Raw genomic sequence first — 16555 nt, 5'->3', positions numbered from 1 at the left:
TGTCCCTCCATGGCATGCCCTATAAGGTGCGTGTAAACACCAACTGTGCCTCCAGATGGGCTGAGCTGGATCCAAAGCAAGGTCCCAGCTGGGCCAGTGAGATAACATCAGTGATCGCCGCCCCCAGGCCTCTTCCATGCCAGCTCCCCTGGGCCCAGGCTGTGAGCGCCTCAATTCTTCACCTGGGAACCGGAGACCGGCCTCCCTCCCCCCCCCCCTTATCAGCAAACAAGCCCAGGCGGAAAGACAAAGAGGAACCGAACAATCAGCCTTTGTGCTGCCGGAGCTGGGCGCCGGGCGGATCTTCCGCCGGAGGGAGCCCGTCCCGACCCGACCACAGCCAGCCCCCGGGGCTGCCGCACGGCCCCAGCTGAGCTCTGCAGCCGGGGCGCCCCCGCGTGGGATGTGGGCGAACGATGGGAAAGCGGAGCGAGCAGCTGATCGGAGAGCTGGGGGGGGGGGACAGGCTCCACTGATCGGATTGAGGGCGGGGGGAAGGGGCACCAATGGCAGATTCAGAGTAACCCAGGGCGAAGGGGGGGCGGACACTAATACAGAAGCTCGCCCCCACCCAGCCCTGCTCTCAGCCCATGCACCCTCCCTGCTTTCCCTCGCCCTACCTGAGGCCATGCTGATCCTGCCCGCTCTGTCACTGCCAGAGGAGGCAGGAAGCCAGCAGGGTCAGGCTGGCAGGGAAGCAGCGAGTGATCCTCCCCCTGAGCGGGGAGAAGAAAGCTGGCTTTGTGCGGGAGCTGGGAATGGAGCAGGGCCCGGCCTCAGTGCCCCTGCTGGTAGCAAATACAGTCCCTGAGGCAGGCTGTCCCGGGCCAGGCAGGGGAGGGCTCTCAGCTACTGGTGGAGGCAGGAACTCCCCGCCCAATCAGCCCTAGCTCTCTCTGTGTCTGGAACTTTAGCCCTAGTGCTAAAGCACTGGAGCTAAAGGAGAATCTCCATTGGCTGTTAGCAGTAGAGTGCCTATGACCCACAGCTGAGCCGTTCTGAATCCATCCGGCAGAGGACAGTGGTGACACACCCATGAGCTCATAGCACTACAGATATTAATAGCAGGATCCTGCAGTTTTCAGGTCCCCCCCTCCATGAATAATTCTTGACTTCCCCAAATGCCCCTCCCCCCATCATTGCAAGACCTTATTCCGAGCTGCCCTCTGTATCTCTGGGGTGACACCACTGGCTTCAATAGAGTTTCACCAGGCAGCATTTTGGGCCCTGTTGTTTAAAACCCTTCGTGGACTCACTCCAGCTACTTCCCAGACCTGGAGCCAGATTCTCAACTGGGGTGAATGGATTTAGCTTCATAAGCAACAATATAACTAGAGCAACTGAGGTTCACACCCTTCCTCTCTCCTCCTTCATCTGCTGCTGGCCCCTCTCCTCTCTGTGCTTTCACCCAATACCAATGCAAGAGTCTCCTGCTCTGCAGCTAACTGCCACCTGATGCAAGAGCTGTTTGGACTGCTCTGCAGCTCCTGACCCATCTCTGCCTGCACCTGGGTTCATTTCAGATCTTTGCTGGACACGTCTTTTCTCCTTCACCCCCTCTCACATTCTATCTCTGTCTGGTTCTCCTTTCATTTACTGTTAGACAAAGAAGTGGGGTTCTAGTGGGGTTCCCTAAACATACACAATACAAAAGCAATGACCCCTCACACCCAGAATCCCAGTTTCCAGCTGTTCTTTGGGTTCTCCTGCTTTTCACGAGAGCTGCTGAGCATGTGATGCATGAGGAGTGGGGGGGAGGGGAAGGCACCAAACAGAGAATTCCTGATAGCGCCCAGCCCATCACTGCTCAAATGTGTCTAAGGAGTGAGCGGAGAGGAATTCCACCCGGAGGCGTGATTGGACAAAGGACTGGAAATGGGTCCAGAGCACCTCCCATCCAGCTTCCTCCTCCTCCTGGAGTGATGGATGGCCATCTCAGCCAGCACCAGGAGGAGGCTGACAAGGTGGCCTCGCAACTTTGTGGGGCCACGGATGGGGTGTGCGCACTTGAGGAGGTACAGGAAAAAGTGCAGCCAGAATCTCAATAAGAGGTCCTGCAGGGGCCAGAAGAGAGGCTGCAGCCTGATGCTCTCTGCATAGATGTGTGTCAGGGTCTCCTTCTTGCTGCAGAAGGGACGGGTGTCAGGGGATTCTGTGAACCATGCCAGATAGATACCCATGGTCATGACTCCATGGAGGATCCACCAGCCACTACCCCCAGCTGGCTGTGGAACTAGGGTGGAGCATAAACTGACCCACTGGAACTCCCCGCCCTCCGCAGACGGCAGCCCCTATTGCTACTTGAGGTCGGGGTGAGACATGAGGCCAAGGAAGTGGATGGTATGAAGCATGAGCATGAACAGATGTTCTCTGGGAGCAGTTCGAAGACGGACTGGCTGGATGGCATTCAGCCAACTCAGGTAGGGTGCCCGAGGCAGCTGGGGAGGCTTGTCAGTTGTGCCTCATTTCAGGTCTCTAGTTCGCTCTTCCCCATTCACCCCTCAGCTCCTCACACTTCTCTTAATCATGATTAAGGACAAGATTTGATCCCGGAGGTCCAGGATTCTGTGACTTTCTGGGACCTACATGACTTCTGGGGCAGGGCTGGAGCAGCTGGCAGGCCCGGGGCCGACACCAAACAGCTGATGGGCCGGCCAGCCCCAGGGCCGTGGAGCAGCTGACGAGCAATCAGCCCTGGGCACTCAACAGCTGATCGGGGGCCAGCCTGCTGGAGCAGCAGGCTGGAACAGCTGCAAGCTCGGGCAGCTCTGTTTTTCCCCCTCCCACAGGTTATTTTTAGTAAAGGTCAGAGACAGGTTGCGGCTTCTGTGAATTTTTGTTTATTGCCTGAGACCTGTCCCTGACTTTTACTAAAAATACTGGTGACAGAATCTTCACCTTAATCATGATGGACTTCTAGTACCCAGGCTCTATGAGGGCATACAGAGAATAGGCCAGATTCAGATCTCAGCCCCATGCAATCCAGATTTCCACCAGTGCAACCAGAGGCAGAGACTGGCCTGCTGCTATTCACGTAAAGGAGAGGACTCCAGCTGTCCTGAATGTTCCCTGCTAAGCCATTTTGGGCCTGGGATCCATATCTCAGCATTAGAAATGGAGGGATAGTGGGAAGCGTCGGGGTTAAATTCTGCCCCTCGCTTATACCAGCACAGCCCCTCTGCAAGCAGGTAACATGGCCTATGGAGGCCAAGAGGTGCGCTTGTGTGCGTCTCCACATTTGCATGTGGGCATGAGTGCTCGTGCACAGCACGAGGTCCTTTCTTAGCCACCAGCGCAGGCTGAGGATAAAGCCATCCAGCGAAAGGCCCTTGAGCAAGCAGGATCCTGTCATGAAAGGAGCAGTCTGCTGCTGACACTGCAGGCCAGCCCCAGAGGTAACGGCAGCACTTAATGCCCACCCCGGAGGGGGGCTGGGTTCTTGCCTATCACTGAATCACTTCAACCAAGAGCCCCAAGGAAAGGATGATTCAGGCTGGGCTGGGTGGGGGAAATCAGCCTGCACCATTCCCCTTCATCTCTCTCTCTCTCTCATCCCATGTATCTACCCCTCCCTTTCTCTCCTCCTCCCTCCCCTGGCTTCTCAGCAGCTCCCCTTTCCCACCCTCTGCAGGGTTTTGTGTTAATCCCTCTGGCTGAGGGGGATTGGAAACGTCTCCTCGAAACACAGCTTTATAACGCCTGAGCTGGTGAAGGGTGCTGACTCGACAGTGGTGAAGGGGCCTCTCTTCATAGACAAGGCTCCCTCCAGCACAGCACAGCACAGCACAGCACAGCACAGCACCGCACCCTGTCTAGCACGGCTCACTCCATGAAGGGGGAGGAGGAATCAGTCTCCAGGGTGCGTTCAGCCCTTGGCCTCCATGCTGAGCCTGCCTGCTCGTGGGAAGAGGTTGTTTTGTGAGGAGCCAGCCAGGCAGTGGCAGCAGCAGCATCATGTGACATGCGATTCTAAGCCTTCTGGGGAGATTGTCACCAGCAGCCTGGGGGGATTTGAGCCTGTGACCTCTGGGTTCCCAGTCCCTTGCCCTTACCACTGCACCACATATCTAGGGCCCCTGTGGGACACAGGGTCAGACTCACCAATGCATTTCACCGAGGCCACCAGAAAGCAGCGACTTTCAGTCCCGACTGCCCCAGGGAGGATTTGAACTGGCAACCTCACAGCCAAAGCAGCCACGTCCCACTACAGCCAGCCTCTCCTTGGAAGTGTCAGCCCCACCAGTTCCTCTTGAGAGGCTTCTTTAAACCTCCCCTCATGACTCTTCTTTAAACCTCATTCACTTGGTCCATGTCTGCTCTGGCCCCACCCACCATCTGCCTCCCCCTCATACTCCTCTCTGTCTCCCCTCTTCCTCTGCTTTAGCTGGAGCCTCGCGAAAAGCCCCCAGGATGCAGAGCAGCTGTCATGCCAGGGGGTGGATTTTAGTGCAAGGCTTAGGGACCTTTCCCAGGCAATTGCTCTGCAAAGTCACCCTAATCCATGGCTAGCGAAGGGGATATTTTTAGAAAGCCTCCAAGCAAAGGGAATTCCACCCTCTCAACCTCCTGTCTCCTTCCTGCCATGCGCCCCGAGTGTTTCTAGGGGAAACCTACCACCGGATCATTAAAGATGATCATTTTCAGGTGGCTGCAATGCCTGGGGCTATAAATAAGCCATGCAAAGTCCCCGGCTCAGTGCTGAGCGTACATGACACACACATCAAAGAGAGGCAGGAAGCGGATCAGGGCAAAGCGGGGGTGGAACATCGCCTCCTCACTCTGAGAAAGGAAGGTCGCTATTGCATGCAATCCTCATACAGCGCCGGGTGCCCACACACTCTGTGACTTCTGGACGGGGCCCAGCAGTGCCACCTCGACCCCTGGCCTCAGCCAGTCTGCCCCTGCAGTTTGGAAGGCCATCTCTGCAAAGCATAGGACCGTAGCCTGCTCTGGCCATTGTGGGATCTAGTTGGTGAAGGTCCAGGACTTTCCTTGACACAGGGCAGGGCTGGTCTCCAGCTACTGGGGCAAGCAGAAGGAAAAGTTAATGCCTGCCTCATCAGGCAGGCTCTAGAAGTGGGTCAAGACGCCTTTCCCTGCCTGCTTTCTCCCACTCAGATCCCCACCCAGGCTGGGGGGGGGTCAGGGCTCCAGGCGCCCAGAGTTACAAGCACCTCCTCCCCCCCCCCCCAACTTTGAGGCATCTCTCCAGGAACTCAGTTCAGAACCACACCCCATCCTCCCCCACCACATCCTAATCTGAACCCTTTGGAAACTAGCCAGATCCCAGCCAGATTTTTACTGAGAAAAAAGGCACATTCCCAGGGTCTTTTGGGCAGCCACTAGGGGGTGCTATAGGGGGCAGGGTCTCTAGCGGCTGGGAGGTGGGTTTGGGTCTCTCATGGCTGTAGGCAGAGCCAAACTCAGTCTGCCATGCCCCTGCTGGGCCCCCTCTCCTCGCTGCTCACATGGGGCGCCGGTTCCCGACCCCTCCCTTGCGAAAGGAACCCATGAGCAGGCGGCTGGTACCAGGTCAGGCTAAGGGTGGGGACAAACTGGCACAGAGTCTGTCATGCGGGGGGGTGGGGGTGGACCAGCAGCCGTGTGAGGTAAGCGGACAGCGTGAGTCTGTGCCCACCGGCGGTGGGGTCTTCTGTGGCGATAGGGCCAGGGAGGTGAGAGGGTTCTCGTGGGGGAAATGTGAGTGGCAGATATTAAAGGGTTAAAAACCTGGGAAAACAAGGGGGGAGCCTATGACTGGCCCCAGCCCCTCCCTGTCAGAGTGACAGGGTCATCTCTACTACACAGGTTGGACTGGCCATCACCCATGGCAGCAAAATACCCAGAGGGAGTGCGAGGCCAGGAGGGGAGTTTGCCTAGGGCAGCAAAACCTTGGGATGTGAGAAGCATCTCCTTAGATGAGAATGGGAGATGCTGCTGCTGCATCTGGGGCGCTTCCTCTCATAAGATCATAGTGCAGCCCCCCCCCCCCCCCCCCCCCCCACGCACAGCTACCCCCCTCACGGTGCAGTCCCTCCCCACTCAACTGAGTCAGTCACCCCTCTTGCCATCCCATGCCCGAGGAAGCGTGGGTTGCCTCAGGCCATCTCCAGAAGGGATCATGTTCCCAGCGACCAGAGCTCAGCTTGGATGGGTGCGAAGGGTTTGGTATTTTAATTGGTCGTGTCTTTTGGCATTGCTCCATTGGACTCCATTCGCACCAGGTTTATTAGAAGTGTTTGCTTCCCAGGGTGCTTGGAAATCTTTCACTGCTCACTGCAGTGTCCCTTCTGGATTCCTTCACAACAGGGCCTTTGTTTCCTGTTTAACACAGAGCAAAAGAGAGAAAAAGCTGCCACGACCTGGCCCAGTCCCCATCTCTGGGTGGACACCGGTCTGTTGTGAGCAGATCCAATTGCTGGATATGTCACATGTTTCTAAGACCCCCAGGCAGAGCTGGGTCATGCTTCCTTGCCTGGGTCTTTAAGGCACACTCCCAGGTGCAGTTCCTGTGTCTTCCTCCTTATCTTGGGACATGGGACTCTGCAGGCCAGCTGCCTTAAACCCCACAACCAGTGACTCAGTCATCCACCTGGCTGTGGGTTCTCAGAGCTTCTCAATTAACCCCTTCAGGGACAACCTGGCAGACAGTCAAGGAACTCAGGGCTTTGTAAAGGAATTTCTTAACCACAATCACTGAGGGGTGTCTCACAAAGACAGGATGCAGGGGCAGTGCCTGATCACTGGTGAAACAAGAGGTTTACTTCAGCTCATCTTCCCCTTCCCCTTGCATGGCAGCTCAGGGAAAGGGCTGTGGACCATAATCCAACGCCCCACGATGTCAGTGTGTTTTGGACTATGGCCCATATAAGTGGTTGCTTGGGAGGCTGAGGCATGGGGAAGAAAGCTTGGAGGAAGATGGGCTCCAGATTTTCAGACTCCTTTCTAATCACATTAGCCTGTTTTGCTTCCTTGTTATAATCACTAGCCCTTGAGGGGAAGGCCCTGCTGGCTGGGATTGTTTCTCTGCTCTGTCATTCCACCAGTGTCCAAACCGGTTCCTTCTTTCTCAGCCACGTATTCCAACCGAAGACAAAATAACAGCTTAAGAACAGGAGAGAAGTTGAAGCTCCTAGGCCAGAAGGGAGGTCATCAAAGGACAATGCAAGGAACATGGCAAACCCGCAAAGAGATCTAGGAGCATTTCAACACAGACGTCATCTCGCAGGCATCACTGAAATCTGGTCAAGGAGTCCTGCCTCAGTGCTGAGGAATGGACTAGATGATCGTCTGAAGTCCTGTCTAGCCCTGCAGCTTTGTGATTCTGTGTACTTAGCCAGCGGTGTGGGATGGAAAGGCAGAGAAGCGGTGGTGTAGGTCAGAAGTATTTATAGTGGCAAAGAGATGCCATTCAGAAATGGAAAGTGTGATAATAAAATATCATGGACTGACTGATACAAGGAATAAAGGAGCAAGGATACTGGGCATCTGCCCCAGATCCCCAGGAATGGAGAAAAACAGCAGCAAACTATTCCTAGGCCAGCGCTGGCTACTGTACTCCCAGGGGATGAATTACCGAGCGATCTGTTGGGTGAGAGACTTGCCAAACGTGCATCATCAAAATGGTTCCCAAGTTACATAGAAGGCAACTTTATGACACAGAGATTGCAGACCCTAAGCCAACCATCTCAGCTCTACTTCACCCTGCTGGGTGGGCCGGAGTGGCAAGAATAAGGCAGGTTGGCACCTGTTAGCATGAGCTCCCTGAATTCCCCACAGTACGGAACAGGCTCACCTAAGGCAGCCATAGGAGGGTGTTTGATTTCAGGAAAGAAAATCAGGGATCTGCAAAATCCAGTGGTCAGACTGCATGGGGACAAGGGGGGAAATGACTGACCTTGGAATCCTGCATCTTAGGAATGATCTTCAGTGGCAGATGGAGTTGTGGCATTGAAGGGGAGGGTGTAGTTTCTTCTGTGGGCCTTTGAAACCGGATCAGGTGTGTGAGGGGTCCGCCACGCCTTTACCACCAGCTGGGCCACACTAGGGTATGAAGACACAGCAACCCTGGAGGGGAGGCCTAGGTTCCCTTCAGGGGTGAGCCTTGTAGATTTCTCAATCAATTGCAACTGAAAGTCAGATTTATACTCAGGGACCTGACTGGACCTAAACCCCCTCCCACTACCCTCCCAGGTCAAAAGGGGAATTCTACCAGAGGAACTAGAAGCCAGGGATCTGGGTATATACATGTATATCCTCAGAGAAAAAGCCACTAACATCCACCAGTGTGGAAGGAAGCTGATTTAATCCCCAAACAGCCAAAGGCCACACTGCAACCCCCTTGTCACACCCTTTCACCCCAGCAGGAGCTGCGGGTGCTTTAGACTTTTTAGGATTTCGCCTGCCGTGATGAAGATTATGATCCCTCAGGAAAAGATGGCAAGGAACCAGGAGCAGCCAGCATGGCATTGTGAGGGACTCGTCAGAGAAAGGAGATTAAATAAAACATGCTGGAAATGGAATAGATGGGAGACAATCAGCCAAGAATATAGAATCAGCTGATGAGGCCTTTAGGGGGAAGTTAAGGACATTAACAAATGATAGAGCAGCAGCATCATTAGGGAAATGTTAATGCTGCCAGGGAAGTTAAGGGAAATAAGAAGGGCTTTTATAATTGTGGTAGGAGGGGAAGGAATACTGTAGCTAAATAAGGAGGAAGGCTACAATGAATAATGAGCCAAAATGTCTGAGTTCCTAAATGCTACTTGCAATTTGCCCTTACCTAGAATTTTAATGTAGGGCCCAATCCTGCAAGCGCTGCCCGCTTCCACTGACTTCAGCAGGGGACGTGTTGTGCATGGATCAATGCAAAGGCAGAGGGCATGACTTCAGAGAGGAAGGATGGCCCAGTGGTTAAAGCCCCAGTCCGGGACTTGGGAAACCATGAAAAATGGGGACACTCAAAATTGCTTGTCACTGGTGAAGGGGCTATGGTGGCGTTAGCAAAATTAAACACACCCAAATTACACAAAGGAGGTGCACATATACAAGGTGCTTCACGTAAGAGCCATTCAATAAAGGCCTGGCTGAACATATCATAGGTCTATATTTTCCTTGAAATCCCCTGCTTATGCTTTGATAGAGCCCCAGGGGGCGATGAGGAAGGATGGTCCAATGACTTGGACGATATGGAGGGTAAGTCCCTGCTCTGCAGCAGACTTCTATGGCCAAGTCACTTAGGCCCAGATCCTTACTGGTATTTAGGCTCCTAACTCCCACTTCAATTGGAGTTAGGTGCCTAAATCTCTTTGAGGATCTGGTCCTTAGTCTCTCTGGATCTCAGTCCCCTGCCCCAATAAAATGGGGATAATAGCACTGCTCTTCCCCACAGGGGGCTTGTGGGGTCCTCAGGTGACAGGGCCATATAAGTACCAATAAACAGGCAGAGAGCAGCTCCACTACTTACAGCTTGATGTGACAACATCCAGAATATAGGGTTAATTTCTGGACATGTTAATACCAAAAAGACCCAGGGGACCAGGGAGAAACAGAGAGAGCAACAAAAACTGATCAGGAGCTGGAGGAATTAATTTATGAGGCTAGATTAAAGAGCTAAATTAGTAGATCTTGGCGAAGAAACAGGTGAAGGAGCTGTGACAGCAGTCTGCAGATAGCTGAAGAATGTCATCAGAGGGAGAAGCTGAAATGATTTCAAGAGGCACCACGGGGCAAAACTCAGAGGAATCATAGGAAATTAAAAATGCACAGAGTGACTACATTGAAAAACAGAGAAAAATAACTGTTGGGTCCAATCTCTTTCAGGTATAGTCAACTCCAGTGTTACAGTAAGTCAGATGAAGGTGCAATTTTCAAGTGGAAAATGCGCCTTTAAGAAAAGGAAGCCAAAGGCTGGATATTAAGCGGCCCATCCTGCTATGGATGTGTTTTGGACTGGGATAATATCCCAAGGGAGCTTTTCATCACTTGGACATTTAGAACTAGACCAGGCTAAATGGTAGAAAACTCTGTTGCTTGGGCCATGTGTGCATTCCCAGGAAGACGGACTAGATAACGTAGTAAGGCTTTCCAGGCAAGATCCTCAGCTAGTGTAAACTGGTGTCAAACTGGCTGACTTCAATGGCGCTAACTGGTGTACACTAGCTGGTGATCCGGTTCATTGACTCCAATGGCGCTATGGCTGATTGACACCAACCAGGGATCTGGCCCTCCATTTCAAGCTTCAGTGAGCTAAATCCTAAAGCTCTTACTTAGATTTTACTCTCCTCTTATTCAGACAAAATTCCAGTATTACGAACCCCCAGGATTCAAAAATCTTGAGATTGGCTTTAAAATAAAGAGATCTTAAAAAACAATAAATGTTGGGCTCTTTTTATTTGAAGTCTGGTTTGGAGGCATTAAGGGGTCAGATTTTCAAGCTTTTCTCCACAACCTTTAAACTTTTAACTTTAAAAAAAATAAAAGAAAGTTGAGATTCTCAGTTAATAACCTGATTCCAGGAGCTGGGGCTTTAAGAAAAGCACCACGCATTGAGAGACTCAAGATAAAAGCACCAGAGTTGGCAATAGTGAAATTCTTACTGACTTCAATGAAAGCTTTCCCTTTATAAGGACCTCAGTATCTGGCTGAGCGATTTGCATCCTTTCACCACCAATATCTCAGATTAGTCGAAATAATTTATTCTTCATCATTTCTGCAGTTTGTTGGCCTTGTCACTATCTGCTCAGTGGGGGGCAATTTGAACTCAGCTTGTTAATTTCACCTGGCATTTGCCTTCTTGGTTCTCATGCACTAGAATAGCGCTGTGTGTTTCCATCGCCAACCCTAAATTTTTGATCATGAGTCAAAACCACAATGACCATGGGAGTGAAAAAGCAAAAGCTGTATGGTTTTTCCCACCAGCCTTCTGATTTTTAACCCTCCCAGCTCTAGTCTGATCATTCCAGGATGAAAATGGTCACACAGAAATGCAGGGCTTCCCCTCTCACTGTCACCCCTAACTCCTGCTAGCCCCTCAGATAGGGGCGCTGCCATTCTCTCCCTCTTTGCACCTCTCCCGTAGTAAGCTCCTCCCTCCCTTCCTAGGATCGCACCTCCCAGTCTTTCCTGATTCCCACATTTCCCCTCTGCCACCTGCTTTTCCTAGATCTTTCATTTTCCCTCTGTGCCCCCCACAGTCTCCTGCTTTTCCCCCTCTCCCATTCCCATGTACACCCTTCCTTGCTGTCTGCACACTTGAGGTCTGATTCTAAATCCACTGAAGCCTGCGTAGAATAGACTCCTTCCATTGATTTCAATAGGCCTTGTCAAACAGTGTTTGGATAGCCTTAATTAAGGGCCTGCCTGGCTTCGATCCCTTTGAAAGTAGTAGAAGCTGGTAGGGAGTCAGCATGACATAATGGCTGGGTCACTGGTGGGGCATGTGGCAGGTCTAGGTTCCATTCCTAACTTTGCTACTAGGCGGCTGGGTGATCTTGAGTGAGTCACTTCCTTGCTTTGTATCTCAGTTTCCCCATCCCTAAAATAGGAATAGTGATACTAAGCTCCTTGGTAAAATGCTTTGAGACCAACTCATGAAAAGCATTAGGTAAAAGGAAACAGTTCACAAGGAGAGTGCAGCTGAAAAAGTACTGAGAGTCTCAGGAAAACTTCACAGGCACTGGCAAGTCTGCCAAATGCTTCTTCCACCAAAAACCATGGAAATCCAGAACATTTCTGATGGTTACCCTTCTTCCATTGTTTTAAACAAAACTAGAGATGAGCAAAATTCAGCATTGCTGTCCCTCAGGAAATTCCAACAGCTCAACATTTGTTTTCATTCCAAATTAGGACAACAAGTTGAAATTTTTCACAGGACAGAAAAATAATACTTTTTTTTTACATTTTCAATTGAAATGAAACATTTTGACATTCCCCAAATTAAAATGTTTCCTTTAGGTTTCCTGAAATGACCCAAAACACTTCATTTCAAGTCATTTCAACATTCAGTTGCATTTTCCCATTATGGCACATTGCCTCATGGGAGTTACAGTTTGGCAGTCAGATGTCCCCATTTGCTCTTATAGGCCAGGCTTCCCGATTGGAATACATCTCCTATGATGCACCATACAGAGCCTAGTCAGAGGGGAAAATCATATTTCATTATGGGAGATATAGTCCTTTGGGGAGCTCAGACTACCGGAGAGACATGAGGGCTGAACTACAAATCCCATAAGGCAATGCAGTGATAGGGAAGTGAAGTTTAATGTTGTTTTCAACTGATTTGAAACAAAATGTTCTGGGGCAGTTCAACAAAACAAAATACTCTGATTTGGATTGAACCAACCCAAAATGAAATATTTCATTTACATTTTCCCAACAACAAAAATTGGAAAATTTTGACAAAATTGATAATTTTTGTCATAGAAAATTCTGACTTTGTGGAAACTGCATTTTCCATTGCAAAAATAACTTTGGCAGAAAAGTCTCAACCCACACTAAAAAAGAAAACCTAAATTTTGACTCTAACACTCTAGTTGATGGTTTAAATATGAACAGTCTGGAATGCAAAAGGAAAATCCTGCTGTGCCAATACTGATTGACTTTATTTAGGCCAAGGTTTCTAAAAACGATGTCCGGTACCCAGCGTGAGACCTCTTGAAGCGACCTGATTTGAGGATAGATATTTAGCAATGGCTGAAACTCAAGCCCCAGTTTTAAGGCATGTTAAACTGGGCACTAAAAAATTGAGACACTCAAAATAACTAGTCACTTGTGAAAATCTTGGCCTTAATTACTTTTTGTGATACTTTGCAATTAACACACATACATTACACCCAGGAAATGCACTCTCATAGGGAGGTTCTAGTCAGTGTAATGCAAGAATGGCCTGACTCAAAACAAAACAAGCCTCAATCTGTTCCTTGGAATCCCTTGCTTGTGTTTTGGCAGAGTATGAGGGGCAGATAAGGTAGGATGATCCAGTGGTTAGGGCACTAGCATAAGAGACCAAGGGTAAATTCCCAACTCTGCCGTAGATGCCCTGTGTGACCTAGGGTAAGTCCCTTGCTCTCTCTGGGCCTCAGTTCCCATCTGTACGATGGGAATAACAGCCCTACCCTGCCTTCCAAGGGTTGTGGTGGATTCTCCACCAGTGAGCATTTTAAAATCAGGATGGAATATTTTTCTCAGCGATGGGCTCTAAGAATTACTTTGGGGCCGTTCTCTGGCCTTTACACAGGAGGTGAGACTGGATGATCACATTGGTCCCTTCTGGCCTTGGAAGCTACGGATGTGTGAGGATAACTATGGTAAACGTGAGGAGCTCAGAGAGTACGGTGAGGGGGCCAGATAAGTACTAGAGATAGAAGCTGGCTCCATAAACAGGGTCCCTCAACTGAGACTGCCCTATCACTAGATCTGGAGAAAGCAAGTGCAATCCATTGGTCAGCATGTTATGGGTCCCCCCTTTGCGTCTGAATCACTGGGGCTGTGGGGCTGTGTCCGCTGCAGAGCCTGAATCTTCAGCTCAAGCTGTAGAAGTTCATGCTTTCAACTCAGGATGTCCCTGGTGCCAGCCAAGATGGTGGTTGTCATACAACCCTGGGAACCAGGAGCAAACAATGGAGTGAGAAATGGCCAGGATGGGACACAAATTTAAACTCTTCTTGGGGCATCATCTCTCCTTTTGCTCACTTCCCCCCAATAGTTCCCCATGAATCAACCATCAGGCACGCCCAATTTGGAGACAGACAGATCCTCTCCCTTGTGAGCTTCCTGCACTAGGCTCTGGAGTGAGCCTCACGGCTTCTGAGCTTCAATCACGGCCTCAGGACATTGGCTGAAGTGTCAGGACATCCCTCTAGGAGAAATATGGACTTCGCTGGGAAGCAGGGGCCAGGCAATGCATTAGGAATGCACCCGGGGGGCATGGCTGGGAACTCACCAGATTAACCTGCAACACCAGCAGGAAAAAATGTGCAGAGAGCAAGTGGTTCAGGAGAGAGGATAAGAAAGATGTTGAAACCTTGTCGGGTGGCGGGGAGGTAGGAGAGGGGAGTTTGCTGTGAGCTTTATTGACAGTCACCTGGTGGGTATCACCTGAAGGCTGGAAGCAGAGATCTCCTGATCCTTCTAGAGACAGGTCTGCCAAGACATAGGAGGGGAGGGACTTGGCTGCTGCAGGAAGAGGATGAGGAGGAGGAGGATTTGGTTAGCAAAGCTAACCCTTTAAAGAGCTTAAGTGGCAGGACAGAGGAGCCCGATTAGCCAGCGCTAGTCCTTCTCCTGCCATCGAGGGATTAAGAACACTTGTTACCCACCTCGATGAATTAGCTCATCCTTCAGAGCAGCCAGTGCTGCAAGGAAGAAAACGAAAGGAGATTTAGTTCCCTTTTTCCTCACCTCTGCCCCGCACTGTCCAAGCTGCTGGGAGGACAGGAAACCTGGGGCCAGCAGTATGCTAGAGAAACCAGATCTATTAACCCTGGGCATACCGCCCTGTTCCTTCAGAGCAGAACACACCGTGGTATCACAGCCTGATGCCTGAGCCTCACAGACCCCAGCTGGCATGGACCCAGACATGGCTTCCTCCTCTCCCTGACTGCAGTCAGCAGCAGACATGCTCACAGAGCACAAAAACCACAGGGCTTCATCTTGCCTAATAACGTTGACAGGCCTGGCCTGAGGTCAAATGAAAGGGAACTGTTGCTCCCAGGACTACTCTGGAGGTCAACGGTTCTGTGAGACCCCATCATTCTGGGAGACCCAGCTCACCTCTGCTTCCCTGGCTTATGAGAACCTTTTTCTGGACGCTTGGACAGGAGAAAAGCGCTGTTTAACTCTCCCTGGAGCACCTGCGGAATGAGAATGGTGCGTGCGTTTGGAAAGCTGAAAGGGAGCCAGAGGAGCCGGGCAGTAAAAGGTGGAGGCTGCTGAGCAATCTCTGCCTGATGGGATAGGTGGTAGCTGTGTCTGGCACAGTCTCTGTGAGAGGCCGAGAAGGAGCCTCACAAATGGCCGGGAGACAGAGGGGCAGAGACTTTCTGAATGTTAGAAACAACTGGAGAGGCAGCCTCTGCCAACTGCAGCAAAGCGTCAGGGAACGTCTCGGACTTCTACGACGAGGCGAGGAGCTGAAATGGTGACATGAACGTCAATGACACGTCGTGTCAAGATTTCGTCAGGCTGGGCATAAGGACTCTGCTTTTTCTGTGCTTTGTGCATCGATTTTACGAATGTGCATTTGACGATAGTTCTGCCGTACGTGTGGTTTTATGCATGTGTACTGAACCTTCCGTGAACATCAAACAGTGCAAGGGATAAAAATCTCTGTTGGGCAGGAGACAGTGCAACTGTAAAACCAGGGAAACGCGAAACACAACACGAGACCGTGCAAAGTGCAGAGGACACAGCACCGCACGTGCGGCACACGTTCCTAAGGTGTCGAATGCACGCGTCTGTGCTGCTCTGGGCCCAAGTGTGTGTGGGGCAGAGTGTTACTGATGTCCTTCCCTTGGGGTGTAGAATGGCAAGGGAAGAATCCATCCCTTGTAGTTGCAGGAGTGAACGTGGGGCCCCAGGATCCGCTGTTTTCCTTGTTGTGGGGTGTGGAATGTGGAAGGAACTGACTCTGGCTGGAACTTGGAGAAGGGTACTGATGCTCCCAGCATGCATTGCTCTTTGTGGGCTCCAGGACATGGCTGGGTTGAGATTGTGATGCTGGGTAGCAACACTACACCAAAATGTTCTCCAGCAGGACCATCTGCTTCTGTGTCAGCTCCAGAAGCTGTTCCTGCATGGACCTGTCTTTCTCACTGCTGCCCCTTGTCAATTCTCTGTCCTTCTCTGCAAGGAGACTTTCTCTCCACTCCTGTGTCTTCTTGTCCTTCTTCTGAGAGGCAGACATGCGGTCCCCAAACATCTTATCTCTGGTGTGACCCGTCCGTGCCTAGGGTAGCCACCTGACAATGCCAAGGTCAGGGCAGGCTGTAAAAGGAGAGCAGATTCTCCCAACACTGGTGGGTGACACTGAAGTCAGACTTCCCAACCAGCCACAAACAGTGCTGCTGATTCTCCACACTGATTATCAAGAAGCCAAAATAAAATATACACAGCCCCCTTTACTGCATTTCAGTCTCTGGCTCCCAATCAGCCACTAGGTCCAGTACAGAGATCAGTTATTTAAAACTCTGTGCTCTTTACCGAAAAGGTTCTCCTGACCCGAAAGGGTCAGCCACAGTACCAGAGCAATATAAGTTTAGATCTTACCCAAAACACCACGCTGCCAGCCAATCCTTTAGTAACTAAAATTAAAGATTTATTATAAAAGGAAAGAAACAAACTATAAGAGAAATGTTAAAGGATTAAAGCAATCAGATACATACAATTGATTTGAAAGTCCGTATAGATCAGGTTTCTAGTAGAATTGCGGAGTTTGCAGGCTTGTATAGTCCCTCTGGTATACATCCAGTACCTGGATGGGTCTCAGTCCTTTGTTTCACAGCTTCAGTTCAGTTCAGTTGTAGGTGAGTTGATCCAGAGGTAGGCTGAAGATAGA

Source organism: Emydura macquarii, unplaced genomic scaffold (assembly GCF_026122565.2).
Source record: "Emydura macquarii macquarii isolate MOO-44397 ecotype Brisbane River unplaced genomic scaffold, CSIRO-AGI_Emac_v2 contig_3220, whole genome shotgun sequence".
In the NCBI taxonomy this organism is placed as follows: domain Eukaryota; kingdom Metazoa; phylum Chordata; order Testudines; family Chelidae; genus Emydura; species Emydura macquarii.
This window is presented reverse-complemented; position numbering follows the sequence as displayed.